This window comes from Oncorhynchus mykiss, chromosome 15 (genome assembly GCF_057628025.1).
Source record: "Oncorhynchus mykiss isolate SJ-2025 chromosome 15, ASM5762802v1, whole genome shotgun sequence".
In the NCBI taxonomy this organism is placed as follows: Eukaryota; Metazoa; Chordata; class Actinopteri; order Salmoniformes; family Salmonidae; genus Oncorhynchus; species Oncorhynchus mykiss.
Genome location: NC_143036.1, coordinates 30,436,193 through 30,451,875, shown reverse-complemented (window position 1 = coordinate 30,451,875; position 15,683 = coordinate 30,436,193). Strand labels below are relative to the sequence as shown.

General features: G+C 41.7%; 1 protein-coding gene and 1 long non-coding RNA gene across 49 annotated transcripts in view; one reads left to right on the top strand and one right to left on the bottom strand.

Moving 5' to 3' along the window:
* The window catches only part of LOC149977435 (uncharacterized), a 171,295-nt gene that overhangs the window by 4,130 nt on the left and 151,482 nt on the right, over positions 1–15,683 (bottom strand). The gene's annotated exons all lie outside the window — the stretch shown is intronic.
* The window catches only part of LOC110489970 (sickle tail protein homolog), a 220,178-nt gene that overhangs the window by 145,055 nt on the left and 59,440 nt on the right, over positions 1–15,683 (top strand). The window lies entirely within an intron of this gene.

Here is a 15,683-nt window from a genome sequence, read left to right as displayed (position 1 = left end):
CATTGTATGCGAATGCGATAGAATAGATGCATGAGCTCATTTTGCAATAGTTATTTGATTTGAACCGCTGTGCATACGCGAATCAGGACAAGCAACGGTGGGCTATCAGGTGCTCCAACGGGGGCGGCATCGGGATGCTGAAAAAGTTGGCGCTTCAGTTTAGTAACAAAGCAATAACATGCTACGGTAGTCATGTTGTCCTGCACTGGTTTTTCCCAACACCTTCATAATAACATCAAGAGAAGTTAGTGCGTCATAATTCGGGTTGATATGGAACTAGTATCAGTAAAGGCGCGCGATTTATACCGAGGTAAAATAAGTTTTATATTGGATATGCGGTTTTCTCCGTCAATAGCTATTGAACCAATGACGTATATAAACCCCGGATTGCTGATGCTATGTATTGGCCATTGAGAGGCTTTGAAGCCACCTGTTGGCCATATTGTCTCTCCCTACTTCGAGCACTCCTACATTAGAATGAATGGAATTTGTTGATGTGGTGAGGACAGCAACATTATTACTCTCAAAAAAATACTTGAAAGAAAATGGTATATATTTTTTATGTTATTTTCTTTATGTTTAGCTCACGTTACATAATTTTAAAGTATGAATTAAGGTATCTGTAATAGAATAAATGTATCAAAAACTAAACTAAATTATTTTCTATAACTTCCAAAATATTTTTTACAACTGAGGAGGAGTGCCAAGTGTGATGCACGGTGGTTTCAATACAGCGCCCCCTGTCAGTCATCCATTGAACCAAGCATGCCATGACGACGAACATGTTAAATTCTAAATCAGAAGATGGCGAATAATCCACACCTTTGATTTTTTTCAATTTGTATTTTTTATTAGTTTTATTCAGATTTCAATCGAAATGAGCTCTTAAACAAAGCATGCCAAGACTATAAAACAATGATATATTCTGAATCAGGTAAGAATGGAGAACAATCCACACTATAGCCGGAGCTACATAAGAGGACACCGAACCCTGACCTCTGTAATAAAAACAAATACAAAACAAAAACAACTTTTTTTAGGAACTCTGTCGGGGTCTCAATTTACTGTTGAGAGTGAGAATTGTAGAATTTGCAAGGTGCAATTTTGAAAATTGGTTGTGCATCAGCAGTTTTCTTATTATTATATGTCACTCACTGACAGTCACTCAATTAGCCCATGTCAGTTAATTAGTCTAGTTAGTCTAGCCAGCTATCTAAACATGTAGTAATCATGGCCGATTTTACCGACCTGGCATGAACGGCACATGCCCAGGGGCCCTGACCTCCAGAGGGGGCATAAGTAATGGCAAAATGTGTGGAACTGCAGGAAATTAGCTGTACAACTGCACCCCCCAACAACAACAAAAAATTCTGTAAAGCAAACGTATTTGTTTACATTTTGTTTATAAAATACTCTTCTGCTAACAGATCCCTCTGTATAAATTTAAGTTTTTAATCCTGGTGCTGAGTTCATGTGAGTTAATGTGTAGCGGCTAATTGTAAAACTAATAGGCTATGTGTTTGTAGATGGACTGAGGTGAATGAAAACTACAGCAGCCAAGGTGATAATGTCTGGGGTCATTTTTGCTTGTTTTTGCTGTTCTCCAAATAACATTAATCCCAGAGTTTAATCCCCAGATTTGGATTTCAATCTTCAATAGTTCTTTAACCAAGCTTGCCATCACTATGATAATTATATATTCTGCATTAAGGGTGGATAGAGAACAGTCCACATCTATTATTACACATTCTTTAAATATAATTTTCATAGTCACGGCACACTTGTTTAAGACCTATTGAAGATTACCCCAGACCCCCTCCCACCCTAAAAAAAGGGAAACATTCCTAAATAGGAGATGTTTGGATTGTTCTACATCCTTCCCTGATTCAGAGTATAACATTTTCATAGTCATGGCGCACTTTGTTTAAAAGCTATTGCTGAAAGAAGACTGAATATCCAATAACAAACTAACTTTACTTTTGTGCAAATTATAGGATATTTCATAATCTCTCTAGATATATTCTTCTTTTTAAACTTTTAAACTATTCTGAATTACAAGTTTGAACAATGTGCAATTTCAGTGGCTGTTTTGATGAAAATATTTCCTGACCCGTCGAATATCTAGGGTTATCTTTATTGTGTTTGCAACAAAACCTTGCTCACCTCCATGTGTAGCCTACATTTGTGGACTCTTGTTGAATTTGGATGTCACACCATTGCAATATTTATTCTGCAAAAAATCTCGAGGTTGTACAACTGTCAAATTGATTCCGTTGGCTACAGCTCTGACATGTCAACAAATGTGTGTGTTGCGTTGGTTTCTACTTACTAGTATATCAGTTTACACTGAATCATTGGTGTTGTCTTCATGAAATAAATTTTTGTTATAATGTTGTTGAACTGCAAAGCACTCACACATGATCCAAAATGTAAACAGGATGGCGCAATAAGAAAGACACTTGCTTTGTCTCCCAGAGTTGTAGTGCAGTAATTGTTACATTTGCAAGGAACTGTTGTGGGTCATTCCGGGGTCGTGGTTCATTTGTTCTTTACTGTATGGAGTTTTTGGAGCACAACGTCTTGTTTAGCGTCGCTTGTCTCGCAGAGTTTTCTCATGGATGGAGTTCAAAGTCAGCATATGCTAATGAGCAAATGGGAAGATCTGATTTGAAGAGTGGTGTGGGTGGCTTGTTGTTATGGAAGATGAGGCAAGATGGGGTTTTTTTGCCAGCAAAAAAATAGCCCTACTGTTAAATGTTTGAAACAGGTGCTTACTAAAGAAGAAACTGAAGGATTGGCTTATTAGTCATGCACACAACTTTGTTATTTAGATTATTGTTTTTTTTTACACTATAAGGTTCTATCTTTATTTTTTGTCTGAATGTAGTTATTGACATAGCCTTGTTGGGTTCATTGATCTTTACCTATATACACCAATTCATGTGGTTAAATTCAATGGAATACAAGGTAAAAAAAAATTGCTGACACCATTCAAACCAATGAGGGTTCGATACTTTAAAGCCAATTATCTCAGAATCACCATTTTGCAGATAGAACCTTATAGTCCCAAGCTCTCAAGACAAAATTGAGCTAACCATGGCCTAATATCACCTAAAATATAAACATACGTCAAGGAACTTTCCAATGAGGTTTGATTTTGTCAACAAAGTGGACTGAACCCTCTCACTCTTCAACGATCACGCCAATAACTCTAGCCAAACGTTATTGTTGTTGTTATAAGCAGTGCAGACTAGAAGAAGCCCGAGGCAACAAGGCCATTCTCTCCCACGCTACTGTTTTCACACCGTCTTCCAGTCTCTGGCCCTATCAAAACAGGAAGAACAACAACAGTGGCAGCAGTGCTAGATAGCAGCCACTTTGTAATCTCACTTTTGTAATCTCACTTTGAGTTGAGGTTTCACAGGGCTTTATTCAAGGTTAAACAGAGGTCGGGAAGATGATATCTCTCTGTGCACAGTGGAAGTTGATGACTCCATACCGAATGACTCACGCTCTTTTACAATTCCCACCCCCCAAGTCTCTCTTTCTCTTGCTCCCTGATCCCTCAACCCGTAACAAAACCAGAGACGTTTCATTTCCTCCTCTACTCATCATGCCTGTAAAGACCTGGATCACCCAAGGGAGATGAGATAGCTGCCCATGGCCCCGTCCTCTCTGCTGGGTATTGGATGAGCACGCACTGGAGCGCTTGATTGATCAAACCTCCTCTCCTCTCCCCTCCCACACACTCGCATGCACACACACACACACACACACACACACACACACACACACACACACACACACACACTTGGACACACACCTTCCATGAGGGAGCTGAGCTGTGCCATGGCTTGCCTGGTCCTCAGTGTGAGGGATTACAGCCTCCATGTTAGGACAGCTATCTGCAGCTATGTGTACAGCCAGGCCAGGCCACTTTACTCTGATACACTGGATAGTTCAGGCAGTTGCAGGGTGAACACAGTTGCAGGGTGGACACAATATAACTTGCACACAGTTGCAGGGTGGACACAATATAACTTGCACACAGTTGCAGGGTGGACACAATATAACTTGCACACAGTTGCAGGGTGGACAGTGAAGAGAAGACTGGAAAGTAAGAAGAGTGAGTCTGAAGGGCCTGGGTTGGATTCAAACCCATGTAAACTCCGGTATGCACTGAGTACCAAACATTAGGAACACCTTACTAATATTGAGTTGCAACCCCTTCTGCCTTCAGAACAGCCTCGATTAGTCGGGGCATGGAGGATGGAAGATGTCGAAAGCATTCCACAGGGATGCTGGCTCACACTGACGCCACTGCTTCCGACAGTTGTGTCGCTGGGTGTCCTTTGGGTGGTGGACCATTCTTGAAACATGTGAAACTGTTGAGCGTGAAACACCCAGCAGAGTTGCAGTTATGACACAAACCGGTGTGCCTGGCACCTACTTCTAAACCCCGTTCAAAGGCACTTAAAAACGTTGTCTTGCCCACTCACCCTCTGAATGACACACATAGACAATCCATGTCTCAATTATCTCTTAAAAATCCTTCTTTAACCTGTCTCCTCCCCTTCATCTACACTGATTGAAGTGGATTTAACAAGTGACATCAATAAAGGATTATAGCTTCACCTGGATTCACCTGGTCAGTATATGTCATGGAAAGAGCAGGTGCTATTTGAGCAATATGGCACGAGGGGGTGTGGTATATACTACGGCTAAGGGCTGTTCTCATGCACGACACAGCGTGGAGTTCCTGGATACAGCCCTTAGCCATAGTATATTGGCCATATACCACGAACACCCCACATGCTTTATTACTATTATAAACTGGTTACCAAAGTTATTAGAGCATTAAAAATAAATTGTATGTCATACCCGTGGTATACGGTCTGATATAATGTACCACTGCTGTCAGCCAATCAGCATTCAGGGCTCGAAGAACCCAGTTTATAACTTTATAACAAATGTAAAAATTGCAACAAAAAAACAAAAAGAGAGCGAGAGAAACTGGGTAACAATGGGGGATAAGATACTATTATTTCAATCCTGAATGATGCAAGAACAATGTTTTGTATACTTAGTGTATGTGTGCTAGGGTATGTGGCACTAACCGCTAGATCACACAGGACACAGGCTGTACATTTTCATTGGAAGCTCCATGGTTTATCAGCTGTCACATTCATAATCACAATCCATAAAACTCATTGAGTGACTCATATCAGCAGATCAAGTACAGTTGAGGTCGGAAGTTTACATACACTTAGGTTGGAGTCTTTAAAACTCGTTTGACAACCACGCCACAAGTTTCTTGTTAACAAACGATAGTTCTGGCAAGTTGGTTAGGACATCTACTTTGTGCATGACACAAATAACTTTTCAAACAATTGTTTACAGACAGATTATTTCACTAATAATTCACTGCATCACAATTCCAGTGGGTCAGAAGTTTACATACACTAAGTTGACTGTGCCTTTAAACAGCTTGGAAAATTCCAGAAAATGATGCTTTAGAAGCTTCTGATAGGCTAATTGATATCATTTGAGGCAATTGGATGTGTACCTGTGGATGTATTTCAAGGCCTACCTTCAAACTCAGTGCCTTTTTTCTTGACATCATGGGAAAATCAAAAGAAATCAGCCAAGTATCTATATCCACAGTAAAACGAGTCCTATATCAACATAACCTGAAATGCCGCTCAGCAAGGAAGAAGCCACTGCTCCAAAACCGTCATAAACAAGCCAGACTACGGTTTGCAACTGCACATGGTGACAAAGATCATACTTTTTGGAGAAATGTCCTCTGCTGTGATGAAATAAAAACAGCACTGTTTGGCCATAATGACCATCGTTATGTTTGGAGGAAAAGGGGGATTCTTGCAAGCCGAAGAACACCATGTTGTGGGGGTGCTTTGCTGCAGCAGGGACTGGTGCACTTCACAAAACAGACGGCATCATGAGGGAGGGAAATTATGTGGATATATTGAAGCAACATCTCAAGACATCAGTCAGTTAAAGCTTGGACACAAATGGGCCTTCCAAATGGATAATGACCCCAAGCATACTTCCAAAGTTGTGGCAAAATGGCTTAAGGACAACAACGTCAAGGTATCAGAGTGGCCATCACAAAGCCCTGACCTCAATCCGATAGAAAATTTGTGGGCAGAACTGAAAAAGCGTGTGCGAGCAAGGAGGCCTACAAACCTGACTCAGTTTCACCAGCTCTGTCAGGAGGAATGGGCCAAAATTCACCCAATTTATTGAGTGTATGTAAACTCCTGACTCACTGGGAATGTGATGAAAGAAATAAAAGCTGAAATAAATAATTCTCTACTTCTGACATTTCACATTCTTAAAATAAAGTGGTGATCCTAACTGACCTAAGACAGGGAATTTGTACTTGGAATAAATGTCAGGAATTACGAAAAACTGAGTTTAAATGTATTTGGCTAAGGTATGTAAACTTCCGACTTCAACTGTATATCTTCTCCCTTCCGTCTGAGAATTTATTCAATGTTTGCAACATTTGTCCGATCCCTTGCATACCTCTCTCCCCAGGATGGTGGCCCAGCTACACTGTTATTCCTTAACACCAAGGTCAGCTAGATAACAGTGGCACAGGGAGAAGCAACTCTCCCTCTCTGGCTGGAATTTGAGATCATCCACTGAAAGACGGAGAGAGTAATGCTGTCTCTGAACACATGCAGGAAAAAAGTTCCAGTGTGATTCATTTGATTTATTCATTCTTATTGTCAGAGTTGATAGTACTATATTACTATATTACTATACTACTATACTATATTCTTCTGATGTTTTATTGCTGTATTATATGTTAAATAACCTGAGGTGGTGTAATGGTTTGGAATCTAGGCCACTTCAAGAAGTCTTACACGATTGCAAGTCTACTATGCCGCTATGTGCATTGTGATACTGAAATTATTATTAGATGAATATGTCGATGGACTGTGTCGTGTCTTTGACTATGCCGGATTAAGTGATATGACATGCTATTCTATAAAATCCTTTCTCTGTAATTAATATTACCTGATTGAGCTAATCATGTAAATGTAATTTACTAGGAAGTCGGGGGAACCACAAAATAATATTTATAGAGCTTTTATCTTCCGAATAAACTCTTAAAGACCTAGTAATATTTTACATCAATAGCAGTCAATATTAATTGTCACCTTATTTCAATCTCATCTGAAAGTTGTAAATTCTTGGTTATCTTCACGAACCCTGGCTAACAAGTTGAATCAGCAATACAAAATTGGGTTTAATTATTTATTTACTAAATACCTAACTAATCACACAGAATTCCATATACACAGAATTAATCATACCTTGATTACAAATGATATCATGAAGGAAAACATCCCTAGCAGAGGGAACAGATATGACAGCTGGTTACACAAAGAAAAGGGTCTGGGTTTGAGTGAAAGAGCGGGAAGACTGAGGAACAAAGGGAGAAGCGATGTCTCTATCATAAATACAGTATCTTATGCATTCTAAATTACATCCCATTTGGAAAAGGAAAATGCAATAAATATTTACTCTGAGCTGCGCTTCCGTAGGTTGGTGGTAGATGTAAGGCTGTGTTGCCCAACAGAGTCCTTTGAAGAATGTCTCTGCTGGTAAATTGGATACGTTGTAGTAACATCATTGTGTGGTAGACGGGATATTCTCTCTGTTCTTTCCTAGCCCACGTTTGCAGCTGCTGTTACTAACTCAACAGCTAGGAGGCATCCCTTCTGTAGTGAATAAGAGTTTAAAGTTCATACCATTCGCAACCAAAGCTCACGCTGAGGTTGGCTTCGTTCTGTAGTTATTATCTGGACCATTCTGACATCGGACCGTCGTCCTCACATCTTCGGAACAGGAGGTTACATTTTCACCAAGGCTTTATATAGTGGAGCGAGAAGGGTGTGTTTGAAAAGTTTTATAACCCATGTCTCTTCACAGGGGCGGGCCACTGATTGAGCAGAACCCTAACCTTATGAAAACCCAAATCTCTCATTTGGAAGCTAAAATTACATTTAATCTCTTCACCAATGATTTTATATTCAAACATTTAAATTGAACAACAATTCCATGTGAATCCGATAACTACAATGTGCAGACTTTCCACTGTAGAGTTTATGCCATCCTATTATTGATGAGAATGTCTCAGATGACAACCAAACTGACATCATATTCATTAAGTACCACCGCATATGTTCAATTGGTCGGATTACCAGAATATAGTTAATTTCCCCCCACCTTCTGATGTTCCCAGAACCTCTATGTTAACCAAGGGATTTTCAAATGTCACATCAGTAGGGTAGAGAGAGGGAAAAGGGGGGAAGAGGTATTTATGACTGTCATAAACCTACCCCCAGGACAACTGTTTAAAAGCAACCATATTGGGGCCTCCCGGGTGGCGCAGTGCTAGCTGTGACTCTGGGTTTGAGCCCAGGCTCTATCGCAGCAGGCCGCGACCGGGAGGATAATGGGGCGACGCACAATTGGCCGAGTTAGGGAGGGCTTGGCAGGTAGGGATATCCTTGTCTCATCGCGCACTAGCGACTCCTGTGGCGGGCTGGGCGCTGTGCACGCTGACCAGGTCGCTAGGTGTACGGCGTTTCCTCTGACACATTGGTGCGGCTGGCTTCCCGGGTTGGATGCACGCTGTGTTAAGAAGCATTGCGGCTTGGTTGTGTTTGGTTGTGTTTCGGAGGACGCATGGCTCTCGACCTTCGTCTCTCCCGAGCCTGTATGGGAGTTGTAGCAATGAGACAAGATAGAAACTACTGGATACCATGAAATTGGGGAGAGAAGGGGCAGTAAATAAAAAATATATATATATATTTTTATTTTTATTTTTTAAAAGCAACCATATTGGATGTATATTTTGACTTTCTCCCTAGGTTTCAAAGCTTGTGTTTCAAACGAGACAAGGTAATACATTTCTCCAAACCGTCCAACCGAGGTACTGAGGTATTTTTGTAAAGTGCCACTTTGTCATGGCTCTTATTCCTGTGTGTCTGGATTCACACAATCACATCAGTGTAGCAGGCATCCGTCCAGACATCTGTTTTTAATCAGCCCCTCTCAGCAGTTTTGACGGCTGTCAGAACAGGAGGCGGGAGCTGAGGCCATTTAATGGTCTCTGCTCAGCTCCGCCAGCCACTCCTCCACAAGTGCCACTTTCAGATACGAAAGGCTCTTCTGACTGAAACAAATGATGTCCGAGGGGCTTGGGGGGTTAACGACAGGTATGAGTTGACCTGTCAGCCTAGAGGGGTTAAAGTGGGGGGCTGGGGTTGGAGGTTGATGGTGTGCGACCCCACAAATGAGGGGACAAGTGACCCATAGATTGGCGTCGGGGCTTAATCCTGAGGGACAGGGGGGACACGACGAGGGCTGGGGGTTAAGCCTCTTTGACAAAACCAGACCTGATCAGACCTGATAACACCCCCAGACAGACAACAACAGACATGCAAACAAAATGCACCCCACCTCCCAAACGTTAAAAATATTTTCACAAGACCTTCCCCTTGTACTGTAAAATAAATTGCACACCCTCCCTCCTCATACGACTAACTCAAAATAATGTTTACGACCACAAATAACAATAACTGTAGCGACCCTCTGTTTATGAACGTGGATATCGACTTTGTCACTTCAGCATGCTTTTGTGGCCAGAAGGTTAAGTGTTCGCCGACCACCACAGATGAGCTAACTTTCCCTGACTTTTTTTATTACACTACGATCAGTCGGCTGCAGACAATACTCAGGTAGAATTTTTTTATTTTATTTTTATGTTGATGGTATATTTAGAATTCGATAAAATATCCAGTATGCAATACATTTTTTTTTCTCACTAGGCAAGTCAGTTAAGAACCAATTCTTATTTACAATGACGGCCTACACCGGCCAAACCCGGACGACGCTGCGCCAATTGTGCGCCACCCTATGGGACTCCCAGTCACAGCCGGTTGTGATACAGCCTGCTTACACCAGGACATGAACACTGACGATTTTGCTGTGTATAAGCTGTCGAGAGTAGACCCACAACTGATCCAAATGGAGTGAAATATTCAAATCATAGGGCTTTTGCGGCCTTTAAAAAAAAAAAAAAATTCACTGCAGTTTACAGCCTAGAGTAGAATTTTCTACTCACTTGAAAACAATAATGCAATTATTCATTGCATTGTGGTGTTGCAGGCTAGTCTAGGTAGGATCATTTGTATTGTCCCTAAACAAGATCAAAAGGGGAGCTTTTTGAGCTGCGTGTCTCATGTACGCACTTGTTCTTTGATGTGCAATGACGCACCTGCCCGCTCTGCTTATATTGAAAATGGGTTCATGTGTGATATGATGCTAGGTAGCCTATTGCAGATATGGAGATATTACACTATTGTCACTATGAATTGTGGATAGAGGGCACGATAGACAGTTAGACTGGTGGGCTATATTAACCTGTGGTATAGTTGGCATGCGGAAAAGCGTAGTGAAAAGGGAAGTACCAAAGCACCTTGATATACAGTAGGGGAGGCGCATGCACGCAGATTAGGAGATTTGGCTAGTATGGAAGAAATTATATAGTAAAACCTGCAAAAGAGCAAATGTAAACCAGAGAAAAATGCACTACCCTCCCCTGTGCCCAATAAAACAACACACAACTCTTCCCAAAAAACAAAACAAAAACAAGTTAGACAACCCTCACCTAGTTTGAACAACCCCCACCACAGTAAGTTTCAAACTGTCCCTAAATCAGACTGGTTCAGCTAATCTTCACGTGTAGCAGGATTCTACAGAACGAGACACAACAGCTCTGTTTGCAGTGGTGTACATTCTTAAAAATCCTGGGTTGTTTGGATGACCCAACTGCTGATTCTCTGCCCTCACTAGCATGAAAACTAAATACAGGCACAGACTGTGTGTGGGAAAAGACTGAGACTCTCTCCAATACAACCCAACATTGCAGAGTTATGTGCATCCTTTCAAGCACACCCTTCTCATTAACCTGTGGTGAGTTATTAAACATTTTTGATGAACAAATAAGGTTTTATATGTAAGATGGTTAAATAAAGAGCAAAATTATAGATTATTATTATTATTTGTGCCCTGGTCCTATGAGAGCTCTTTGTCACTTCCCACGAGCCGGGTTGTGACAAACTCATACACATTCTTATGTTTAATAAATGTATCATATAGTGTGTGTGTGGCAGGCTTACAGTGATGGCAAAAAACATAATTTGAGAGTGCCCTGACCTGGTGGAGGGGACCAGTAACTTTATGATCAAACTCTATCGATGAAGAAGCAACAGTCGTTTTTCATACTTTAGTCGTCATACTTTGATCTGGTTTCATCCAAATATCATCCGATTTCGTGACTTTGACTGTACGTGGGCTGAAATCCGGGATAGGCAGAACAGCACCACTCACCACCCCAGGCGGATTTGTTATTGTTTTTTATTTTGAGGGAATGACCATCCAGCATGGTGGTAAAAAAATAAATGGTTGTACATACTGTGCTGTTCTATCGCACGTGTGCAATGGTGTTTGAGGGAAGGAAAAAAACGGTGTTCGTTTTTTGAAGTAACGTCTTTGTTTGTTTGTAAATATCGCAAACGGACGTGGCAGTTTCATCGCTATGGACTCCATATTTAACTGGCACCTTATTCCCTATATAGTGCGCTACTTTTTTTGGGGGGGGGCATTCCCCTACCTCCACCGTCTCCCTGCATGCACCAAGCCCAACATCTGGACTCCACCTTGGGCCAGGTGCGTGGCTGACTAACTTCAAAGCACACAGGATGATTTCACCACCGACAAACTCCTGGAAACTTGAAGAAGGTATTTTCATGGACGTTAAGTTTTAAAATGCTTTATGGATGACATCATTGATGATATACTGTAAAACTGGATTTGATTTGACAGTGGTTGTGATGTGACATGATTTGCGATGTCTTAGAAGTCACAGAGAGGCAGGATGGCTGTGCTTCTCCTAATAGTTGCCCTAGATCCTACTGCGTGTGCATTTAAAAGTATACATCTCAGTAGATTTAATGGCAACTTTATACTTCTCACTGTATGATTGTTCGTGTTAGGATACATCATATATTTTGCCACTAAACGTCTTATTTTGTGGGGATTGTGTTTGCCGATTTTAATTTGTATTCAGAATTGATCAAAGGGACAGCCTAAATTGATAAATGGGCCAGATCTGGCCTGCTTGCCACCTGTTGACTATCCCTGATATACTGTATAAAGGTGTGTACAGAGTTGCCTTGGAATCATGGCTTGTGAAACCGGTCGATGCACCTCACTGCAGGGAAAGACGTTTTCCCTAAGCCTCTCTAGCAACACGGTTATTTGTTTACACTGTGTTTAAGTTCATATCTGTTTCCCATTCTCATATGGAATAAATCATGTTTTGGATGCTGGCTGAGCACCAGAATCCGTATCAGATGTCACTGGAGAAGGACTGTGTTGATAACCCTCAGCTGGTGTGTGTGTGAGCGAGAGAGCTGGAGGTGTGTGTGTGCGTGCGTGCGTGCGTACGCTGGGATTACAGGAAATAAAAACTATCAGACAGCTTTTGTTAAGTAATGTCAGACCTAATGAGAAGACCATTGTGTGACTAAGAGTGTGTGTCTGTGAATGTGTGTTTGTGCTGCTGTGTGTGTTTGTGCTGCTGTGTGTGTTTGTGCTGCTGTGTGTGTTTGTGCTGCTGCGTGTGTTTGTGCTGCTGTGTGTGTTTGTGCTGCTGTGTGTGTTTGTGCTGATCTGTGTGTTTGTGCTGCTGTGTGTGTGTTTGTGTTGCTGTGTGTGTTTGTGCTGCTGTGTGTGTGTTTGTGCTGCTGTGTGTGTTTGTGCTGCTGTGTGTGTTTGTGCTGCTGTGTGTGTTTGTGCTGCTGTGTGTGCTTGTGCTGCTGTGTGTGCTTGTGCTGCTGTGTGTGTTTGTGCTGCTGTGTGTGTTCGTGATGCTGTGTGTGTTTGTGATGCTGTGTGTGTTCGTGCTGCTGTGTGTGTTCGTGCTGCTGTGTTTGTGCTGCTGTGTGTGTTTGTGCTGCCGTGTGTGTTTGTTTGTGCCTTTTTGCCCGCCCACCCCTCCCTTTACCTCTCCTCTGGGAGATGGAGGATCATTTGGTGTGGGTAGAGTTAAGGGGTACGTGTGGTTCCCAGTGAGCATTAATAAGACACATAATAATAAAATAATAATAATAATAATAATTTATTAAACTTCTATTGCACTTTTCATAGAATCTCACGGTGCTTCAAGATGCAGTATCATGACAGGTATTTGAATGCTGCATCCTCTTAAGATGGTTAGGGTCAGTTCGAGTCAAATTTGATTTGTCGCATACAAATGTAGCAGATCTTATTTCGGGTGTAGCGAAATGCTTGTGTTTCTAACAGTGCAGTAATATCTAACAATTCACAACAATACACACAACCTAAAAGTAAAATAATAAATATTAGGATGAGCAATAGACTAAAATACAGTAGAATAGAATACAGAATATACATATGAGATGAGTAAAGCAAAAATATGTAAACAGTATTAAAATGACTAGTGTTCCATTATTAAAGTGGTCAGTGATTTCAAGTCTATGTATATGGGGCAGCAGCCTGTAAGGTGCAGAGTTACGTAAACTGGGTGGAAGCTGCCTAGTGATGGCTGTTTAACAGTCTGATGGCCTTGAGATAGAAGCTGTTTTTCAGTCTCTCGGTCCCAGCTTTGATGCACCTGTAATGACCTCGCCTTCTGCATGATAGCGGGGTGAACAGGCAGTTGCTCGGGTGGTTGTTGTCCTTGTTCATCTTTTTGGCCTTCATGTGACATCGGGTGCTGTAGGTGTACTGGAGGGCAGGTAGTTTGCCCCTTGGTGAAGCGTTGTGCAGACTGCACTACCCCTCTGGAGTGCCTTGCGGTTGAGGGTGGTGCAGTTGCCGTACCAGGCGGTGATACAGCCTGACAGGATGCTCTTGATTGTGCATCTGTAAACGTGTGTGAGTGTTTTAGGTGACAAGACACATTTCTTCAGCCTCCTGAGGTTGCGCTGTTGCGCCTTCTTCGCGACACTGTCTGTGTTGGTGGACCATTTCAGATCATCAGTGATGTGTATGCCGAGGAACTTGAAGCTTTCCACCTGCTCCACTGCGGTCCCGGCGATGTGGACAGGGGCGTGCTCCCTCTGCTGTTTCCTGAAGTCCACGATCAGCTCCTATTGTTTTGTCGATATTGAGTGAGAGGTTATTTTCCTGGCTGTTTCATGGCTTAAGCGGAGGGAGCTGGTCAGAGGATGGTAGATGATGGTGATGCAGTCTGCTGATGATCTTGTAGAGGGCAAGTCGTATAGCCACTGGATTTCTCCTCTTCCACTCGGTGTAACACCCACTTGGGTGATGCCTCAGCAACTCTGGGGGCCAAAAAGCTCACCTGACAAAGTTCAGAATTGTAGCCAGTCGTCCTCAATATGAGACCTCTGCCTCGGTACTGCTGTATCACCCTTACTCTCAAGCTTCAGGCGACTCCTCAAATTATGTTCTCAAAAGGTCAGGAACTGGCAGCCAGGTGAAAGAAAAAAGCTGGTACTGTGTCCAGGTTAGAGGTCGACCGATTATGATTTTTCAAAGCCGATACAGATTATTGGAGGACCAAAAAAAGCAGATGCCGATTAATCAGCCAATTCTTTTTATTTATTTGTAATAATGACAATTATTATGGTCGAATCCGGAAACTATCATTTCGAAAACAAAACGTTTATTTTTTCAGTGAAATACGGAACCGTTCGGTATTTTATCTAATGGGTGGCATCCCTAAGTCTAAATATTCCTGTTACATTGTACAACCTTCAATGTTATGTCATAATTACGTCAAATTCTGGCAAATTAGTTCGCAATGAGCCAGGCTGCCCAAACTGTTGCATATACCCTGACTCTGCATGCAATGAACGCAAGAGAAGTGACACAATTTCACCTGGTTAATATTACCTGCTAACCTGGATTTCTTTTAGCTAAATATGCAGGTTTATAAATATATACTTCTGTGTATTGATTTTAAGAAAGCATTGGTGTTTATGGTTAGGTACAGTCGTCCAACGATTGTGCTTTTTTCGCAAATGCGCTTTTGTTGAATCATCCCCATCGATTATATGCAACGCAGGACACGCTAGATAAACTAGTAATATCAACAACCATGTGTACTTAACTAGTGATTATGATTGATTGATTGATCGTTTTTTATACCTTGGCTTCTACTGCATTCGCGTAACAGGCAGGCTCCTCATGGAGTGCAATGAGAGGCAGGTGGTTAGTGCGTTGGACTAGTTAACTGTAAGGTTGCAAGATTGAATCCTGGAGCTGACAAGGTAAAGATCTGTCGTTCTGCCCCTGAACAAGGCAGTTAACCCACTGTTCCAAAGTCATCATTGAAAATAAGAATGTGTTCTTAACTGACTTGCCTAGTTAACTAAAGGTGTACACCCCCCCGATTGTAATGAAAACTTGAAATCGGCCCTAATTAATCGGCCATTACGATTAATTGGTCGACCTCTAGTCCAGATTTTTTCCAGCTAGTTAGCCAAGCCAAAAAAGAGTTGACCTGTCAGTCAATCTGCAAATCCGTTGCTCAAAAACACCAGAATAATATTTTTTAACACTTACAAATAGCAAAAATGTGTACAATA